The sequence below is a fragment of the Labeo rohita genome, chromosome 9, assembly GCF_022985175.1.
Source record: "Labeo rohita strain BAU-BD-2019 chromosome 9, IGBB_LRoh.1.0, whole genome shotgun sequence".
Lineage (NCBI taxonomy): Eukaryota > Metazoa > Chordata > Actinopteri > Cypriniformes > Cyprinidae > Labeo > Labeo rohita.
The window spans coordinates 24,949,290-24,972,090 of record NC_066877.1 but is presented as its reverse complement, the minus strand read 5'-3'; positions in this window follow the sequence as shown (position 1 = coordinate 24,972,090).

The following is a 22,801-nucleotide window of genomic DNA, read 5'->3' as shown; positions in this document are numbered from 1 at the left end:
TAACCAGTCACATCCAATCATATTGCGATGGAGGCATTGCCTCCTCTCATGTAACTTTCCCCCATTCATTCTCAATTACCCCCTTACCAAACTTGCATGCTTTAGGGAGTCTTTTGAAACTTCTCAGGGAAAAAAAACAATGTTTTTTTTTTTTTTTTTTTTTTTTTTTTTAAGAAAAACTAAAAAAAAAAAAAATGGTTTATTTACTTTTTAATATTATATTTTGTAATACTAGTGTTGTTTTATTTTTCTACTATGAATTTTTTTCTCATCCAATATTTTGACGAGAAACTGCCTGCCTTGCCCATGCTTACTATTTGTTTGCTTATTGTTAGCTCTTTCTGAATGGCTTGCAGCTTAAAAACACACATTATGCTTAATGTGAGAGCATAATAAATGATTAAGAGCAAAATGTCTTCCCTCTACTTTAACAGTGCAGGCCTCACAGTATGAGGTCTGTTTCCTGGAGTGCAGTGAGGTTGGAGGCTTCTCTTGAATTTTTTGTGGATATTTCTGGAATCATGAAGGCGCAGTTCACCAGAGGCCAAGACTTGGCTGTCAATGGATATTATTCACCAAGGCTAAGGTTGCACTTTATGACTACACTGCAGCAGTGTGCACACAGAACAGATGTTCATCACAGCATCTAAAAGGCACATGGGAAAACCAATAAAGAATTTCAAAGGAGCAGCTCTGCAGGGGTCTATGAACAAACAGCCTGGTGTTGGAAAGGCCGAAGGAGTGAGGAAAAATTGCCAGCCGATCATAGTTAACTAGATTGTATCTGTAAATGTGCTGCATCAAAATGAGACCAACCTACACCTTACTGCTGAGATTCACATCATAAAATTGACTTTGCGTGACCTCAGGTTGAAAGTGGTGGAGCAGTTTTAATGAGATGGATTTCAACCAAGTACACTGATTTCATTTGAATTGATTAGCGACAAAAAGCATTTCTGAGTACAAACCTTGCCTTTCACAGAATCTCAACACAACTGTGAACACTGCGAATGAGATTGTTTAAAACCATTACTTGTATAATTATTTAAAGTTTAAGTTCTTGCAATAAAATTAAAGCTCATATAAAACACAGCCTCCTACAGACCACCCAGATCGTGTTCCCTGAGCATCTAATGCATATTGATTTTACATATTTACATACAAAATTTACATAACTTTCAAGAATAAGGCACAAAGAGTGCTGTTTAAGTTGAGTTTAATTTTTTTATATAATTTTTTTAATGCATGCAATCCAGCACCATTGTATAAATGATAATTATGTAGAATTTTATATATACAGAGAGAAAACGAGAGATAGAGAGAGAGAGATTTTGGATTTAAAACTTCAGTGTGCTGTGTTTTAAGGTTAATGGAAATGTCTATAAAATTCCTAGGTAAAATTACCAGTTCCTTTTCCTTTTCTTTTCTTTTTTGTCCATGTCCAGTGTCCAGCTATGCAAGGCTGATTCACTAGTCACTCAGCCCTATTAAAATTTGTTCTGTCAAATACATACTTCTACTCAAAACATTATTTTGTCATAAATTTGTAAGACTGAAAGACTTTTTTTTTTTCTTCTTGTCTTTTAAGACACTTTCCACAGTTAATTGCACTGAAGTGGTCACGTGTTGGTACTTAAATGATTCAAAAGTCTAATTTTTCCCCTTATTTTACAGCATTAGCCCAATTATAGGGTCTGCTCTCCATGTGAAGCCCCGGGCTCTCTATTGGTTCAAATCTTTGGAAATAATAAGACCTGGATGATAATTTATTACAGTCCAATAAGGAGTAATTTCTCATAACTCCTCAGCAGAGTAGATGTCATCTGTATTTAGTGGTAATATTTCAGCTCTTCAGAGTTGAGGCCAAGATGTTTTTCTAGAAATACTGTGGCTGGAAAGTACACATTTTGTAAATGGTCCATGACCTTTTGGGAATTTTGATATTATACTGCATTATGACCACATACACAAAACATTCTGAAAACAACATATTATTATAGTTATTTTTGTTATAAAATCAGGCTTTCTGGAATACTTTAGTTTGGTCAGCTGTGGCATTATGGGATCATTATCCATGGCAACACCTGAGACTGAAAGCAGTGATAGTTTTATTTCTCTCATATCACCACAGACCTAAACGCAAATGACAAATGCAATGATACCATCTTGCATCTCAATCATTGATCGTATTAAAGGTGACATATCATGAAAATCTGACTTTTTCTGTTTAAGTGCTATAATTGAGTCCCAAGTGCATCTACTAACCCAGAAAATGTGAAAAAAGAAAACCCAGTAACTTTTATTTTTCTGCAAGCATGTGAGAAAAATGTGCCACTCAGATGTTGCTCCGTAGTTACGTAGAAAGTGTATCCTATTATAATATTATCGCCCCTTAATCTGCATGTTTCCACCCACGGTGCCATCATTTTGTTTTCACAAGCAACAATGGTGTACCAGTTCTATTACCATAGCAAATGTTCAAGCAAAGCATGCTAACTGTTCTGTTGTTGGCTGCACAGATGAGCACAGAACGCTATTTAGACTCCCAGCCTAACAGGACACAAGAGAGTATTGATTTATTTACTGTATATTACACTGTTGCCACACAGATCTAATATAAGCATGCAATTTCTTTCCCATCAGTTTACCTTTACAGACATAATCGACTGTTTATTTTTCCTGTGTGTTTTTATCATAAACTTGTGTGTATTTGACAGTTTAAGCTCAATAAGACATGAAAGAGAATTTAGTTTAATACTCACATGCCGTGTGACAGCCACTTTCTGTGTACGTGCTTCGAATGTGCACTCTTAGTTTAAACTATTTGGTTTAAAATGCATGATTTCAGCGTGATACACATGATAATCAAAACCAAACAGATGTTTTTTGGCAGGGTATCTGAGTTTTGAGCTGTAAAGGCACAGCCCTATTCTGCAAAAAGGGGTGGGGAGCAGCAGCTCATTTGCATTTAAAGAGCCATGCACGAAAACAGCTTGTTTCTGTATCTACTCAAAGTAGGTATTTTCAAATGATACAATAAATGATCTGTGGGGTATTTTGAGCTGAAACTCCACAGACACATTCTGGGGACACCTGAGACTTATATTACATATTGTAAAAAGGGGCATTTAGGTCTCCTTTAATTATTACCCCACTACGCATTTTAATATTAATGTATTGTTGCTGTGTTCCTCTTGTTGCTGGGATTTGCACAGCGTACTGGAGTATGTCCACATATTTATTCATTTGATAAGTGTACTTTTGTTCACTTCATAAAATACTACTCTACAAGACTACTAATGCATAATAATATCTAATAACTATAAAACATCTTATGATGTTGGCTGTAATTCTCATTAGTTAAACGCAAATAAAAAATGGGCCTTTATTTATAGCTTTTTCCCCAGCAAACATGAATGGTTTATGAAACTGTCTGACCTGATTTCTTATGTGAAATGGAATATGACGACAGGAATAGCACCCCAAATGGCCTTAAACTTCACCGTGATAAAGTGTGTCTGCCTTCAAATCCACCCCAGTTGAGTCTGTCTCCATTTGCCCTTTAATAGCACAGGAAAATAAGGAACTGTGGGTACGAATTAGACCCCATAACCAAGATGAATGTATGAACTGCCATTTACCACTGCCAAGGCTTGAAGTTCTCATATTCCACATCAATTAAGCACAGCTGGGTGAAAAAGCAGGGAAAGAGTGGAAAACTTTGCTACATAGAAGGGTCTATTCATTCATTTCCCAACTAAAGCTAATAAATCAATTGGAGAACAATTCAATTTTATTATATTTAAAAGCATTCCTCCGTATACATTTTGATCTGTTACTACAAATGTCCTGTACTACTTCCTTTCACATCCCAATGAGAATAAAAACCCTTGTACAGTATGTGATCAGTATGGTAATGGACACTTTGAAGGAGCAAGGGGTAATGAGTGAGATCACAGGTGACCCTGTAGAGCCGCTAATTCAATAGGGCTGCTGAATAATCAGCTGCTGATGCTTTTCGATAATGGAAACGCATTTTCTTGTGCCCTTGGTGCCAACTAAAGCCCTGAGCAGAATACCACACCAGAAAATGGGCTAGATCCCATTTTTAGCGAAGCACAGTGTGCGTCTGATGATGAGATGCATCTTCCATGGCTTTTGTGGTCAGTGCCTTAGGTTAACACTACCTGAAAACCATTTTTTCTACATATATTTTACTTGTTTTGTGCTAAAAAGGCCTTTCAGATTCCATATAATGCTCGACTGTAATGCAGGGCAATGAATACACTGACCAATAATGCACTAGCATTAATGTGGTGGACTTGCGCATTTACAGTGTTGACATAATGTTACTCAAGCAGTACTATGAGGTGGCATTAAGTGGGTTTTATGTATTTGGGTCATGTTTGAGTTCCCCTAATTCCTAATAAATTACTATGACTCTCTCTCTAGATCACATGATAAATGCCCTCTGTGGTGTATACCTGCAGGGATAAAGGCAGGCTACAGTGGTATTTTTTTCACTTAACTGAATGCTTTTGGTGTGGCTTAGTCGTTAAAATGTACTACTGGCACAGATAAAGGTTTAAACCTTAGGGCTTGAATTGCTACCATTGTGCCCTTACCAGAGTGCTTAACTCCTGAATACTTTATGGGGACTCATTGCTGATGACATCATTACTAGTATGCCCCATCATTTTTAAGTATTGTGAGTTGCTTTTATTCCAATGAAGAAAGGTAAAAAATGAATCACCAGCAAACCATGAACCTTATATTGCAGTGCTATCAAACATAAATCAATGACAAATTCAGATCAGACAGGGGTTTAACATCATCATGGTTGGCATGCTTGAGAACTGACCTGTCGAATTCATGTCCTCCAAAGACAGAATGAAATGATTACATCCCTAATGGCACTACTTGAAAAAGCATGACTGTGATAGTGAGAAATCCCATCAGAAATGTCGTTAAATTTTTAGGAGCAACAACAGAGTTCTTAAAGAGGAGGAGGAGGCAGTAATGACAATGGCTGCGGCTCTCAGTGGATTCACATCCCCTTGGAAACTAATTTGGTTGTATGCAATTACACGTTAAAATGTGTCCCCAATGGAATTATCATGTTTGCCATTCAGTAGCAACCCTGGTGTGGCATTTATTAAATTTTTTTCTCTTTATTGCTAGAGGGGAGTCTTTATCCTCCTCAATTTGAGTTGTTTTCAAAAGCTTGTCAATCGGTAAATCAATTTGTATTTGTTTTTGTTTTTTCATTTCAATTAGTATTTTTACATACTAATGATCTAAACAGGAAGAGTTCACCCCAGAATTGAAAATGTACTCACCCTCAGGCCATCCAAGATGTAGATGAGTTTGTTTCTTCATTAGCACAGATTTGGAGAAATTTAGCATTACATCAAGTGCTCATCAGGGAATCCTCTGCAGTGAATGGGTGCTGTCAGAAAGAGAGTTCAAACAGCTGATAAAAATATTGCATGTAATTCACAAGTAATCCAAACTACTACAGTCCAAAAATTAACATCTTGTGAAGTGAAAATCTGCATGTTTGTGATAAACAAATCCATCATTAAGATGTCTTCTATCTATAATATTGCTTTCTCCAGTGAAATGATTCATGTCTGAATCAGTAGAGAAATAAGCTCAGATCAATACTGAAAAACAGTCCAAAATTTTGGATTTTAATGTGAGAGGACAACAGAGGATTTTTTTATATATACAGAGGATGTTTATACATATTTTATATATATATATATATATATATATATATATATATATATGTATATACACACACACACACTAGAGGAAGTGTTATTATGGATTATGGACTTGTATTTTGGCCAGTCAAGTGATGATTTTAAGTTAAAAACATTTTACATGCTAAATTTATTTCTTATAAACCCATAACTTTTTGATTTTCATTAGTTGACATTAGTTGAACTGGAGTGGTTTCGATTATTTGTGGATTATTATGATCTTTTTATCAGTTGTTTGGACTCTAATTGTGACGGCACCCATTTACTGCAGAGGATTGACTATTCATGCTGAATTTCTCATTTAAATATCATTTAATATCATAATAATGCAGACTTGCTTATACTATGTGGACTACGCATAAGTTACTATAACAATAAATAACAAAAATATTATTAAACATTTTATATGTATGTACTGTATGTTGCAACATAGGCTCATTGGAAATACATACCTCTATATACATTTCTGCAAAACTGAAAAAATGTACCTATATGTACGAATCACTACAGTTTCCAGTTGAAATTAACACTAGAGGCAGTAAAACTAGAGGCAGTAAAAGTTTTATTCCTTTTCACACAAAGTATGATTTACAGGTACAGAGTTTTGATTAATAAAGTTTAATTTTCACACAATTACTTACAGATTATTATGTTTTGACCTCTAAACAATTTTAACATCTTGCGTGATTTGAAAACTGATACTTTTGAACGTTGTCGTCACATATAGAGTTTCATATGCATGAGTTTTTTTAATTCAGTAGGTTTGCTCGGTAGCTGCAATATGTACCTCAAGCAGCTAATAAAAACTCAGCAATATGTGCCTGTACCCATGTAACAACAGCCTGCCATGGTCACGCATTGAACGTGTGTTTTAGCCCCACTCTCTGGACATTTCACTGTGAAACTGCCGCAAAACGTGCAGTGAGGTACATAATTACAGTGTTGCAGAAATATATATAAAGGCATGTATTTTCATGAGCCAGGTATATATTTATTTTATATTGTACAGAATCACTGACAACCTTTTAGGTGGTTCCTGAATATGTCACAATCTCCCTGGACATTGAGAAGCCAGTGGACACCTTTTATCTTTATGACAGTGGTGACAAGGTGCTCATCAGTGCATGCTACAAGAATTTCCATAGAGAAGTTTCATTAGGTTTAAAGTGCTCGATGCTTAACTTTATTCATTACTTTAACAGTGCTGTGATAAATGAATGCCTAATAAGCATGTTTATTGTGAAGCATAAAGCATTAGGCTGTTATTTCGGAGAACTAATCAACTCGCTATGCACAATGCAATTGTGCTGTTGTCATTTATGTATCCGCAAAGCACCTTCTAAAAAATGAACTGTAATTTCTGTAACTTCATCTGCATGTTGAACAGCTATGGGATGTTTGCTACTCTCTTACATCATGCACATTAAACATTTCCCACAGAAAAAAGGGGGGAACATATGGAATAAACTAACATCCACAATAAATTAAGGGTAAGAGGGAGAAACAAAAGGTTTTTCTAAAGAGACATGTTGATTTATTGTTGGCTTTAGAATGCAGCCCCTTGAGTTAAACTGTAGCAGAGGGGAGTATAAATCACACCACACCTGAAATATAACAGTCCATTTGCCCTCCGAAGTCACAAATGCAAGCCTTGGTCTTCACGCTACACTAAATCACTCTGGTCCTCAGCTGGCCAAGGGTTTGTCGGTATGTTGGTCGAATGAACTTTGCGCTTTGTTGAGATGGACTCTAGTTTGATGCAATCCATCAAGCTGTGTATCCTTCTGTTGCTCCATCACAGATGGATTCACAGAATACTCTTCAGTAAATACTAGACCACCTCATTTTGAATCTTAAACTGGCTTATTAAACAGATGTTAGCTCGACTTTGAAGTTCTGTTTCTAATTGGCATTACCATGTGAAGCAACTGTTGGATGTAGATAGAACTGAGGAATTAAAAAACTCACCTTACATACTGTATGTGGGGGTATTTTTAATCTTCACAGCACCAGCTGTTTATCTAATCACCGCATAGCATCTAAAATGCTCTATTTGAATGTTTATCCATGAAACTTTACACCTTACCCTCAGTTAATAATCATGGCACCAAGCAACACAACATCTTTTTTTCAATCTGCCTCCTAATTATAACATGTAAGTCTTAGTCAAAACATAGCAAAAGAAAAAATCTTGTATTTTATATCTCATGCTGTTGCAGAAACTATTGCAGCCACAAGATGCTAAAGTAGTTAAAGTAGGCAATCAACATAGTTAAAATGAGCTGTATTTATCTGGTGCAAAAACCAATAAGCATTTGAGCAAATAGGATACAGAGTGAAATTTGAGAGAGCTTTGTATTCAAGTGACAATTCTTGTTTTCAATTCCTTAAAGGGATAAATCACCCAAAAATGAAAATTCTGTCAATAATTACTTACTGTCATGCTGTTCCAAACCTGTAAGACCTTCATTTATCTTCAGAACACAAATTAAGATATTTTTTATGAAATCCGAGAGCTTTCTGACCCTGCATAGACAGCAACACAACTGTTCATAGCCTAGAAAGGTAGTAAGCAGGGTTGCCAGGTTTTCACAACAAAACCCACCCAATTTCCTACTCAAAACTAGCCCAATCGTGTTTTGAGGGGGGTCCCCCATTAAAAATCGCGTTCCAGGGATAAAATACACATTTTTTTGTTGGTGATCCCTTGGTAAATTTGCATTCCAGGTGCTAAATATGACGTTATTGGGGTCGCTTCAACCCGCGGACATCAGAAACAACTTGTGTTAACGTAGCCCAATTCCCTGGGAAAACCACAGACTTGGTAGTAAGGACACTTATAAAATAGTCCATGTGACATCTGTAGTTCAACCATAATGTTATGAAGCTACACTGTAAAAAATAAAAAACACAATTTGTTGAGTCATCTTAAAATAATTTGTTACCCTGCTGCCTTAAAATTTTAAGTTCAGTCAACTAAAATAAGTTTAGTCAGCTTGAAATGTTAAGTTGTAGTAAGTAACAACTTAGATATTTGTGTTTGCTAAACTTAACAGAAGGGTAAGTAACCCAGCTGCCTTAAAATTTTAAGCTAATTCAACTCAGGTATCTAAGTTAGTATAATTTAACATTTCAAGTTGAATAAATTGAGTTGACTGAACTTAAAATTTTAAGGCAGCCAGGTTACAAATTGTTTTAAGTTGACTCAACAAATTGTTTTTTTTTTTTACAGTGTATGAAAATATTTTTTGTGCACAAAGCAAACAAAAATAACGGCTTTAGTCAACAATTTCTTCTTTTATGACTGTCATTCATGTTCAGTTTTCTCCCACTTTAGTAGGAACATTTGCTTTTTTTCACTGTAGTCTACACAAATTATACTACCCCCTCTAATAATGGGTGTTTGCATTATTTTGTGCAATCCTTGTTTATGGTATACATATGCTTATGTTTCATTATTTAATGCATTTTGCACTACAGACCTATTTCTGTATAATTTCCTATAAAGTTATGGCATGCACCAGCAGGGGTTAACCAGCTAAACCTTGAACCCTTGTGGTCAGCACTAATACAGCTTAGATTTCTGCGCTTTCAGTAATAAGTCTGGTTGCATTTTCTCTTTAAATCTTCCAGTAAGCTATAAGAAGTAACAGAACCGAACACCAAATCTAGTTAGTTAGCGAGTTATCAGACAAGGGCAATTGTCTCTGGTCCACTTTGTCTAATTGGCGAGATGAGGTTGGAGCTGCTAGGTTGGAGGTCTGTCAGCCTGGAGCAGTGGAGTGAAAACAAAAGAAATTGGGGTGGTTTGTGGTAGTGGTAGTGTTTATTATACCTTCTAGCTTTCTGTAATATGTTTTTTCTCTGATTAGTTCTCTTTAACCCAGGTATTTATCCAGATCTGTATTTTATATTAAACTGTATGCAATTCATTGCAATAGAGATAATGTAATTATGAAGGGATTTGTCTAATTATGTATGAAAAGTAAACCTTCCTAGTTAGGGTGCTCAACATCAAATTCCCAGTTTAATATGCAGCACTCTTCACAAAAATGGACCTGTACTATTTTTTGACATTTCCAGAATCCCTTGCGGTGTCATGATGAGTGCCAACATAAACAGTATTCTGGTGATGGGACATCCTATCAGGATTGTTTGAGGGCCAGAGGCTACTCCTTTGAGGATGATAAATTGAAGCGTGGCAGCTGCGGTCGAGCCCACAGCTACTGAATCTCCTGAGTGGTGGGGTGGCGGGAAGCTGATATGTCACCCCTCCAGTCCTCTCTGCTCCTGTGGGAATGAGGAGGAGGGTGAGACCGGGCTTCAGGGAGGGAATTAGTGCCCACCGCAGAAGCTCTGCTGGAAACGCACCCCTCTGTTCCACCAATGGGACTGCATATTAATTTCTATGTGGTTGGTTTCAAGTGATGGATCATCCAAACATATGGGGAGGCTGCGCATGAGTATATTTCACTTCAAGGTCCTTTTCAACTTTTTCCATTAATACAAACAACATCTCAGCCAAAATGTATTTCTTTTTTATTTTTTTATTTATTTCCCTGCTCGTGGTTTCTCGAGAGAGAGGAAATGTAGTATTTGTTTAAGCTTGCAGACAGAGCTAGTGCACACATATGCATTAATTTGTCTTATTTCAGCCTGGTATTGAGATGGTCGGAATTGTTGTACAAATTAAATAATATTATTTTATATTGCTAAGCACAAACATGTTTTGTCTCAGGGCATCTCGAATTAACCTTGTCTGGATAGGAATAACGTTCTGCAAAGTGAATCGTGTACATACATACTGAAAGGAAAATCTAACAATACACTGACCATGAGATCATGTACTTGCAAGAATGATTCTACAAGATCTAATAAAACAGCACACCTCCATAGCAATTTAACGGTAAACTGTGAAACACGATTCTCAGTGCAACAAAAATGTATACATGAGAAATCATGTTAAACATCTTGTCATTCTTGGAAGTCTTTATTTGTTCTGTTATTTTAGCTTATTTTCCTGACTCTACATACATATAACACAGTTCTACGTAAAATGTGAATATAGGTGAATATGCAAATTCACACTTTGCCAGAAGGTGGCGCTTGTGGAACAGAATTAAAGCCATTACATAGAAGCTACGTACACGCTGCAGCTAAATTTGGTTGTCAGTTCACCTTTTACTCCTTAATCGCGTTTTGTACACACATAATTGACTAAAATACGGGAGTGACAACCACATTCGACAACCGCATTAACTCACGAAAAATACAGGTAGTGACAACCACATTTACAGAAATTCTACGCAGTGTGTATAGAACCGAACTGTGTTGTTAATGACGTATTTAAACGTGCATGCATCAGAAATGTGTCTTCATCTGTATGTGAGATGCAAGAAAATAACAGTGAAAGAATTCTTAACCTTAGCACAATTTGACATGGGGCTAGCTGCGCTCACGAGCCTGGGGTAAAGTGTCAGTGTTGCCAGATCTTCATAGAAAAAAAACATTTAAACAAGGACAAGCACAAAAACCACTAAAACACCCAAATGCTTTATGTTTTGTAACACCTCAAAAAAAAAAAAAAAAAAAAACCTCATATATCTCATATCCGCAACAGACTCTTATTAACTCCATGAAGTTTTTAAAGTAGGAGTCACCAAACTTGATCCTGGAGGGCCAGTGTCATGCAGAGTTTAGCTCCAACTTGCCTCAACACACCTGCCTGGAAGTTTCAAGTATACCTATTAAGACCTAGATTAGCTGGTTCAGGTGTGTTTCATTAAGGATGGAGCCAAACTCTGTAGGACACCGCCCCTTCAGGACAGAGTGTGGTGACCCCTGTTTTAAAGCTTTATGAGCTAAGACCAAACAAGCATCCCTAAAAGTGCTTGAGAACATGGCAACACTGCAAGACAGTGCCCTCTAAAGTGTAGTTGTCCGTCAAGTCATTCAGTGAGAGAGAGCTGCTCTGCCATGCAAATGCGCGTCTACCGTGTGTTGTGTGCTTTCCTGTGTGGTTTCGGTAACTTATGCCCCATTCACACGGGGCGTCATTGTTAACGCTTCTCATTCTCATTGAATGGAGTGACGTCAAGCGTTGCCGAACTGAATTATGGGTCCGTAGCATCGCATCACTGACGTTGCTCACGACAGAAGTTAAAAAAATTTCCAACTTTTCAAGCGCCAACGCAGGCGTCAGCCAATCAGATCACCTTATGCAAATATACTAGTGCAGAGGCTAGCCAATACCATTCGGTGCAGGTGCTGGCCAATCAGTGCAAAGCTTTAGACACGCCCTCTGTGAAGCGTTAACGCTGACGCCCCGTGTGAATGGGCAGTACAGTGACGGAGAAATTAGCTGTGTGTCATCTGAAAGCCGTTCCCGTCAGTTTTGTGTTGTGCGCAGCTCAAATGCTCCGCTCTTCACCCAAATATAAAAGCTGCTGAAGGTCTGATGAATGAACTCGTGGCTCGATTGGACTCTTGTCATGCCAGAAAGTGATAAAACTTTCAGTTTTATGGACATTGCCATCTTTGATATTAGTTTGGACACTGTTGCTATGGTTACTAGTAAGGAATACAGGCTTGACTCCCATTGCACGTTCAAACAGACGCTTCTGTAAGCTGCTGTGTGAACTGGACATTTTGAGACTCACACCTGCAAGTAAATGCAGTTGTCAATCCCAAAAACTGACAGTGTGAACGTAGCCTATCACCTGGCAAGTTGGCATAAATGTGGGCTATTTGTTGACTGCTAACTGAAACATTGTTTGCTCACGTTTACTTAATTAAATCGTAGCTGTTTAAAGTTTAATTATCAATATGTTACATCAAGGGAAGTAGGCCTACAGTGTAGCCTCATTTTGTCCAACAAATCGTTTGAGTGAATGAGTCAAATATAGTTAGGATGTAACTTAGTGTAACATTCAATTTGTTGATCCTAGTGCTACAAAAATGACACATTTCATCATTAACCTCAAAATGGTTTTATATCTTGAGAAAACCATTTGATATACACTATGTAACATCTGTTAAAGGGCAGATCATCTGAAAAACACTGCGTTCAAATTATTGTAAACAACGAGCTAATAAACATCTTAAAAGTGGTGATTCACATACATCAAGAAAACAACTGTTTACTGCAGGTGAGCAAGTGATCTAAAAATGACATCATGACGCAGATGAAAATACACACATGGATTATTCACAGTGGTGCTTTGTATCCAAGCAACTTAATCACAAATTAGTCACAGATGCTAAGATTCACAGGTATAATTTGTTGAAAATTATCTGGTAAACTGAACTTGGCATATTTTGCCACGAGAAAAGTGACGGTGACATTTCCAGAGTACTTATTTTGTTTTGTTTGTTGTTTCGACTTTGGTTTAGAAACAGAAAATGAATAATGTTGCCCAGAAGGTGCCATCTCATGCGGTAATACTGTTAGTGGAGACTGATAATAATGAGAATGCTAAATTATTTTGTTATTTAGACATATTAGAGACCTGGAGCTTGTCCAGTGACCTCAATTTTTTAATGAATGTTTTGTCATAATGGCTAATCAACAATCAAACCATAACACAGCACAAGTCCATTCAATCACGTCTTCTCTATTTCATTTGATTAAACAGCAGGTAAACAGATGTAGCCAGCAGTGACCACTGTGAGCACGCATTACCAATCTGGGCTTATTTGATTTCCTGTTCATTGTTTTAGTGCAGCGAATGTTAAAGCAAGCTGTAACTCAAAGACAGCCAGTTACGAGAGAGCTGACAGAGAGAGAAACATGCAGAAATTCGATCCAAGCACCCAGCATGTCACAAGGAGTTAGAAGAGCCATCCCTCTGAAGATCATGTCACCAAAGATTAATTGGATCTCTGCTCCTCTGAGTATTAGTGATTGGTTTTCAGAAAACACAGGTTTTTATCGCACTGGCTCAGGCAGTGCTTCAGACGTTTCAAAGACTGAGGCTTTACAATTATTCTCAACTCTGACTTATTATCTCAGAGTGGCCCAACAAAAAGGGTTGTCTTGCCTTCTAGCATATTCTCTCCATACTGACCGCATATATATATAACAGTTCAATAAACAAGGATCATTTTAATACTTATCAAATTTAGAAAAAAAATATTTTAAAGAAGTGGTTGCATAGTCAGTATTCCTAGCGGTTTGTCTTTTGTTAATAATAGTGTACGAATGTTGATTATTCCATATACATTTTAACATTTGTTATGAAACCAAGATAAGCCATCACAGTTGTTTACAAAACAACACATTCTCCTGAACAACAATCACTAAACAAACAAACCGACAAAACATTATTTAGGTAATAACACAATCTTAATAATCAGGCGTATGTAAACTTTTAGAAATGTAACTTATTTTCTCTTGTGGAATATATGTACATGTATTTTATGTGAAATATCTTATCCAGGTCAGTACTAAATTAAAAACTAACATGCATTTTGTATGATCCTTCTTATTTTGGTAAAAAAAAAAAATAATTACATTTTGCTAAATCTGCAAGGTATGTGTAAACTTTTGACCTCAACTCTATGAAGTGTTGTCAAGAAATATAATTTTTTGCACCTTCTGAACAGTGCATTATAGTGTAGCTGAGTGTAACTACTTTTTCAGAAGCTTCACTGCATTTTAAATACTTTAAATTATTGGTAACTGTATGTTGATAATCTACTTTTAAGATGTAGCTTCCCAGCTTTAGTACAAAAACACTGCACATGACACATATACTGTATGTATTGCAGATGTTACACTTAAGCATGTTTTGTGACATATAATTAGAATTAGAATACATGCACATCCACCTTTAACATGTGCATCAGATGTTTATACATAAACATTGCACATAAAATGTGATTCTTTACATATAATGTGCTATTTACTGTATATATGCTCAGTGAGTAGCTAAGCAACGGATTAAAAACTAAATTATTACATGAACTAGCAACCCTGAAACTGAGGTGATGTCACCAATCCACAGTCTAGATTTAACTCAAGTATTACCTTGAAACACAGCTATTGCTGTCATTATTACAGACTGAGTGCTCTCACAATGCTCCCCATGACTGTAATGTCACTGTAATGAGAGAGCAATAAATCAAATGCTTTATTGCACAGGAGCTCTTCAGGAGTGAAAGTCACCATCATGTCAAGCAGGGCAACAGGGCAATACATTTCAGTGCCTTGTGCAACATTATTACTTGTTGCAATAGTGTCTGGGTAGGAGAATTTCATTTTAGATGTCAATAGTTTTGTCTCTATAGTACCATAGACAGTGTGGGTTATGTAAGATTCCAAATATTAAGTACTTGTAATTCTAGTATATTATATTTTAAAATGCTCATAATGTGATTACAGTTACTTTTATGGATTACATGATTACATATATATACACACAATGAGAGTAAATTATTCATAATTTATTGATTCGCCCTAATTCTTTTTTTTTCTTTCAAATTTTCCTTTCTAAAAATCCTACTGTGTCATACCATTTATGCACAAATATTCTGTAAATACATTTGCAAACCACTTTTGAATGTGAGGGAAATTAGCTCCTCTCAAACTATTTGACCATGTATGAAACAAAAAATTATTTGAAGTTATTACACATTCACATGTTCACAGTTTTCTGATGCAAAAGTCAGTAAGAATTAGTCTCCAAACTAAAATATCACCTACATTTTCCCCTTAAAGTTAAAGTATACTAAATAATTAAGAGTACTGAAAAGTATAGGACCTTTTTCATTTATATTCAAATTGTAATATAGCCATACTGACCATCACAACTTAAAAAAATGACATTGTACAATTAATATAGCTTCAAATGCATTACCATGGACTAGTTTCACAGACAGGGCTTAGATTAAGCCAAGATTAGGCCACAGTTCAATTAGGGACATCAAAGTAATTTTTATTAACATACCTTAGAAAAAACATTACTGATATGCAACTTAAGACAAAACAAGGGTACTGACATATTTCAAGATCAATCAGTGCAAGTTTCCTTCAGTTAAAAAAAGCTTAGACTTACATTTTAGTCTGGGACTAGTCCACTAAGTCCACTTCCAGAACAAAACTGTACAGATAATGTACTCACCCCCTTGTCATCCAAGATGTTCATGTCTTTCTTTCTTCAGCCGTAAAGAAATTATATTTTTTGAGGGAAACATTTCAGGATTTTTCTCAATATAATGGACTGATATGATGCCCTGTTTTTGAACTTTCAAAATGCAGTTTAAATGCAACTTCAAATGATCCCAAATGCGGTTGTAAACGATTCCCATCAAGGAAGAAGGGTTTTATCTAGCGAAATGATCGGTTATTCTTATCTTTAAAAAATACAATTTAAATACTTTTTATTCTCAAACGCTTGTCTTGTCTTGCTCTCCCTGAACTGTGTATTCTGGCTCAAGACAGTTAGGGAATGTCGGAAAACTTCAATCGTATTTTCTCCCTTAACTTCAAAAATCATTTCAAAATCATCCTACATCGCTGCAGAAGTACCGACCCAGTCTTTGCAAAGTGCACATGCAAAGAAGATCAAACACCCTTAACAAAAAAGGTAAAACAGCGATGTAGGCCGATTTTGAAGTTGAGGGAGAACATGAGATGGGAATTTTTCCACATACCCTAATTGTCATGAACCGGAAAAAAAAAACAGTTCAGGCAGAGCGAGACAAGATGAACATTTGACATTAAAAAGTATATAAATACTATAATTTTTTATGAAAATAACCAATCGTTTCGCTAGATAAGGCCTTTCTTCCTCGGCCGGGAATGTTTACAACCGCATTTGGGATTGTTTGAAGCCACATTTAAACATTTAAATGTTTTGGAAATTCAAACTCTGGGCACCATATAAGTCCACTATATGGAAAAAAATCCTGAAATGTTTTCCTCAAAAAACATAATTTCTTTACAACTGAAGAAAGAAAGACATCTTGGAAGACAAAGGGTGATTATCTGTCAATTTTTGTTCTGGAAGTGGACTTCTTCTTTGAGCCTATAAATTTATTTATAAAATATGACTATAATATTCAGACACTTAATATTCAGAAACATCATTAATTTGATAGAACTGACACTATCGGATGAGAACAAAACTTGAGTTGAATTGAGTTGAATAACGACGCCATTGTGTTTGCCTGTACAGCTGAATCGAATTTGTTTGTAATTTAATTTTGCAACATTGACACTGTTACAGAACTGGATTGAATCAACAATGAACTGACTTGAGATGAATAACAACACTACTGTCTTCAGTAGAGCTGCTTATCACTGAATGTGTTTCGTAATGTTTTTGAAGTGAACCAACACTGAAATGACTGGAGCTGAATAATGACATGCTGCTTTATAGCAGAATTCCAATTTGCCTCATTTTTGAAATATGCATCATTTATTTTGTTATCTTCCTGTTTGATGCAGTGAAACAATTACTATTGTATAAAGCGCTATAAAAATAATGGTGGCTTGATTTGATATATTTATACCTCTTATTGTGCTTTAGTATTTTTTGTATTATTTGATTCATCATCATTTTATTTAGTAACATGTTTGTGAAGGTTAAAGTGAACCACAAAGATGAGAGCCGAGAGCACAGCAATATGTTTTCTGTATGTCTTTCTACTCATTAGATGATCTAGCTTCTGTAGCAGGAATGAAGACAAATTTCTCTCGAGTGAAATTGCCCTGCAGAGACGTTTATTTGCCAAACGTTGTTACAGTGAGGCGAGGTATATGTGATGTTGTTCTGATGTCACTGTTGCTGGAGGAAATCCTCCGATGAACAGATGTGCTATCTGTGTTTTACCTGTCACACGAGTGTGAATCGTTGGCTCTTTAGGGCAAGCATACATTAATTTGATAGATTTGCATGATGGAGCTATTTAAAAAATGGTCATTACTTTAATATGCATCTTCCTTCTCTCCAAATTGCTCTGAATGGCTGTTCGCACTGGTGTAATTGTAATTCTCAGTACGAAGGCAATATGGATTGCCTCTGTATACCCGGAAAAGGTGTGATACCAGACAATAAATCCTGCAGGAATAGTTATTGATTCAAAGCACAGTCTCAGTTAGACGCAGGCTTTACATGTAACACTGTAACGACAGACTATGAGAGACAGTTCTTTGATGGACTTCTTTGAAGTGAATTGAATACATTCCTCTATTTGCCATTACACGTAATAAAACTGTCAATAGGATTTTCAGAACAAAATAATAACGAAAAAAAAAAAAAAAAACTGTTGTGTAAAGTTCACTGCCTCAGAGCTTTTTGAAAATATTGAAGTACAATCAGTCAGAATGTAGACTTACAGATCTGAGAGATTGTTTGTGAACCCTGAGCAACTGTATTTCAAAACTATTTGTTATTAAAGATAAATCTTATTTATAGAGAGCCTTAAAAAGAATTTATGGCCCTGAAAGAAAAAATTACAAAACATACAGGCATGAAATACATTCAGAGAGTGAGCGAGAGAAGGAACTGAGCACCCAGTTTCTTGTCAACCGTCCAACAAAATGTTACACTCTTAACACTTTACATAAGGTTTCTTTTATTAATATTAGTTGCTTGCATTGTTTAACATGAACTAACAATGTAAAATATATTCTTAAACTTTTATTAATCTGGTAACACTTTACAATAAGGTTTCTTAGTTAACTGCATTAGTTAACATGACCTAAGAATGAACAATACTTCTACAGCGTTTATTAATCTTAGTTATTTTAAGCATTTACTATGCATTATTAGAATCACAAGTTGTGTTTGTTAACATTAGCTGATGCACTGTGAACTAACATGAGCAAACAATGAACGACTGCATTTTTATTAACATTAACAAAGATTAATAAATAGTGTAATAAATGTATTATTCATTGTTCATTCGTGTTAGTTAATATATTAACTAATGTTAACAAATGACACCTTATTGTAAAGTGTTACCATTCATTCTAATGTAAATTTTTTTAACATGTAATAATACATTATTAAAATTATTTTTTTACAAAAAAAAAATGTTAATATTATTTAATATATTATCTATAGATTTGAGGTAACATGAACATTGAATAGCTGTAATTTTATTAACTAACATTGAAGAGGTCCACTTCCAGGACAAAAATGTACAAATAATGTACTCACCCCCTTGTCATCCAAGATGTTCATGTCTTTCTTACTTGAGTCAATAAGACATGATGTATATAATATACATGTATTGTATTATGTATTTAAAGGATTAGTTCACTTCCACAACAAAAATTTACAGATAATTTACTCACCCCCCTTGTCATCCAAGATGTTTATTTCTTTCTTTCTTTTTTGAGGAAAACATTTCAGGAATTATCTCCATATAGTGGACTTCAATGGTGCCTGTAAGTTTGAACTTCCAAAATGCAGTTTAAATGCAGCTTCTAAGGGCTCTAAACGATCCCAGCCGAAACAAGAAACAAGGGTCTTATCTAGCGAAACAACTGCTTACTTTCTAAAAATAAAAATTACAATTTATATACTTTTAACCTCAAATGCTTGTCTTGTCTAACTGTGAATGTTTTTTTTTAGGGTATGTCTAAAAACTCCCATCTTATTTTCTCTTCCAACTTCAAAACCTAAACTGTTATTTTTACTTTTTTTTTTTGGTAAGGGTTGTTTGATCTTCTTTGCATGTTCACTTTGTAAACTCTGGGCTGGTACCTCTGCAGCGATGTAGGACGATTTTGAAGTTGGGGGAGAAACTGAGATAGGAGGTTTTAGACGTACCCTAACTGTCATGAACGGAAAAAAACATTTGAGGTTAAAAACTATATAAATTGTCGGCTGGGAACATTTAGAGCCCTCTGAAACTGCATTTTGGAAATTCAAATTTGGGGGCACCATAGAAATCTATTACATGGAGAGAAATCCTGAAATGTTTTCCTCAAAAAACATAATTTCTTTATGACTGAAGAAAGAAAGACATGAACATCTTGAATGACAAGAGGGTGAGTACATTATCTGTACATTTTTGTTCTGGAAGTGAACTAATCCTTTAAATAACTTCTAACTATTACTTTGATTTCAGCTTTTGGTGATTCAAGTGTTCTGTTACTACATACAACAGTGGCTGTGTTTTGTTGCTAAATTAATTGAGTCAGTGATTCAGTGCTTCATTAAATAGACACTTGTTTCATTCCTGAATGAATCAATTTTTTTAACATATTGATTGAATTAACAAAAAGATACACTCTTAAAAATAAAGCTGCTTCACAATGCCATAGAAGAAACTTTTTTGTCTAAATGGTTCCATAAAGAACCTTTAACATCTGAAGAATCTTTTTGTTTCACAAAAGGTTCTTTGTGGCAAAAGAAGGTTCTTCAGATTATAAAAAGCTAAGAAAGAGATGGTTCTTTAAAGAACCTTTGACTGAACGGTTCTTTGTGGAACCAAAAATGGACCTTTTTAAGAACCTTTTAAAGCACCTTTATTTTTAAGAGTGTAGGTTGTAATGTAATGACTGAAGGCTATGATAGGTACCACTTGTTCTATGTAACATGCATGTAACACTCTCTGTGAGCAAATGTAATGACGTGATTACTGCTGCATGTTATAGTACTGTTAGAGCTGAACACGAATTAAAAAAACCTTGAGATGAAACGGTGTCCCTGAGGGGTGCCAGCATTCACAATCTGACACTTGTGCCAAAACGCTCTTGTGCATTTTTATTGCATTTTTATCCCCACAGAGGAATGATTCATAATTGAAGGACTATGTAAAACAGTCTGTGTTATATAATATGCATTATGCATAAGCAATATTATAGATACATTTTTTAAATTTAAAAAAAAAAAAAACTTTTTTTTTTTTTTTTGGCTTTGATAGATATTATATTCTTTATCCTGTGTGATAAGATGGAGGTGTGAATTGGCAGAAGGCATAATTGCAATCCTGACAGTAACAGGGGATACGGAATGTAGTGAGAGAAATGGGAATTTGAGCTTTTAAGAATTCAGGCTTATCTAAAATGCACTATCCAGAGTCTATACCTTATACAGTGCACATCATCAGGCATACATTTCCCAAGACATGATTAATAGTTGCTTTTAAGGAAATCATACACAGAAATGGTTATCTGAATGCATTTCTTCGCTTTCAAGACTTTTATTCTGATGGTGTAGTACTATTAGGTAGCAATTTGAAGTCAAAAATAATCCATCACCATTCAAACAGCTTCTTTTGCCTCTCTCTCACTCACTCATTCACTCACTCATAAAACACACTCACCCATTCCAGTTGAGGAAAACAATGCAGAATCTAAAAAAAGGGTTTGACTAGTGTTTTTCTTTGTAATCTAATGAGTATTAGACATGAAAAAGTAGGTCCTGCCTCTAATGTGCAGGAGACAACCAGAGCTTTGTGCTGATGCACTAATTCTTCAATCTAATTACTTTAATTCACTCAAAAGACACCGCTATTGATTGTGGGATTCGGTTCAATAAGTGTAACATGTTTCACTGCAGTGTTAGAGCTGTTATTTTACTTTTGAAAAATGATTTCCATATCTAGGATGTCTTAGTTAAGTAGCATTTTTGCTGTAAACATCTGAATGCATTAGAATCTGTTACAGAATCTTTACATCAATGCAGTGTCCTGGCAATCAACATAAAAAACTCAGTGATTTAATTAATGGATTACTGGTTTTAAATGCAATTTGCAATTTGTATGTTCGCTTCTATTCACTGTACTTTCAGATCAAACAAAAGAACATGAAAATTGATGCTTGCTATGTGGCTTAATTATGTATATGATTAGAGACAGACATACTGCTGTGTTTCAACATAAAGTACAGAATTATACTAGAAATATGACCCAGGAAAATTATGCAGACAATTATACTGTGAGAGAAGCAACTAAACTAAGTAATTGTAGAATACGAGTGCATAACCAACCCTGCTATGTGCTGATAATTTTACCCTACAAAACCAGAATCAGAATCTTTGTGGTGTTCAGAAAAACACCTGTACTGACACATAAACACTTCCCCTGCCATTAACACCCATTAGCACTTTGAAGGTATAATTCGAAGGTATATTCTCACCTCAGTTTCCAAATAAATAAATAAAGTTTGGTCAGTGCACTGGATTCAGTTCAAAACCTTTTGTTTTTAACAGTCTTGGTGTTGTTCTGTATACTGGAAGAGAAAAAGAACAACAGTCGATTAGAGTCACTTAATGGAGGCAGTTATTTACGAGATAAATCCTCATTTTGTATAATATATCCTATTTATTTAATCCTTGTGTAATTAAAAAAATAAACAACAGAAACTGTTATTATGGTTGACAGCTAGACAAGTACTTGTTGGAAAAGATGTGTTTATTGTTTATTTTATGTTTTATGGTTTGTTTGGGGTTTTTTTGGCTTGAAGAATGATTACAACACAGTAAAAAGTGCCACACTAGCTGCAAACTTAAGTGATTATTGACAACTGAGACATTTTCCATATAGTCTTATAGCAAATGGAATAAATAATTCCATACATAATTCGTACCAGCTAACATTTGGAAATACGGACATGAATATTTACGTTAGATCGGCTTTTACGAACGATTTCCACAAAAATTCGTTCTGCTCCTGTTTCATGAATGAGGCCCATAAACTTTATTTAGAACAAGCCTGTATGTCTGGCTCTTTTCTGACTCAAAGTTTTTAGAGAAAGTAAATTAAAATGACATTATTCCATGGCCAACATATACACACGAAACACAAAAGATTAAGTACACTTGAGAACATTAGCACTCTGGTGGTTACTCTTTGTATGTTTCTTCTTTCTTCCAAAGACTGTATATGTTTTTATTTCGTTATCATCAACAAACATATGTTTATATTTCTAAGTGGCACAAACAAACTGTTCCAAGGACAGAAGCTCTGATTGTAGGTCATTTGCTCTAATGGGGATTGTTGATTTTGTCTGAAAATATACACTAAAGACCACTAAAATGTCCTATAGATAACAAAGCAAGAGATAAGAGCCCACA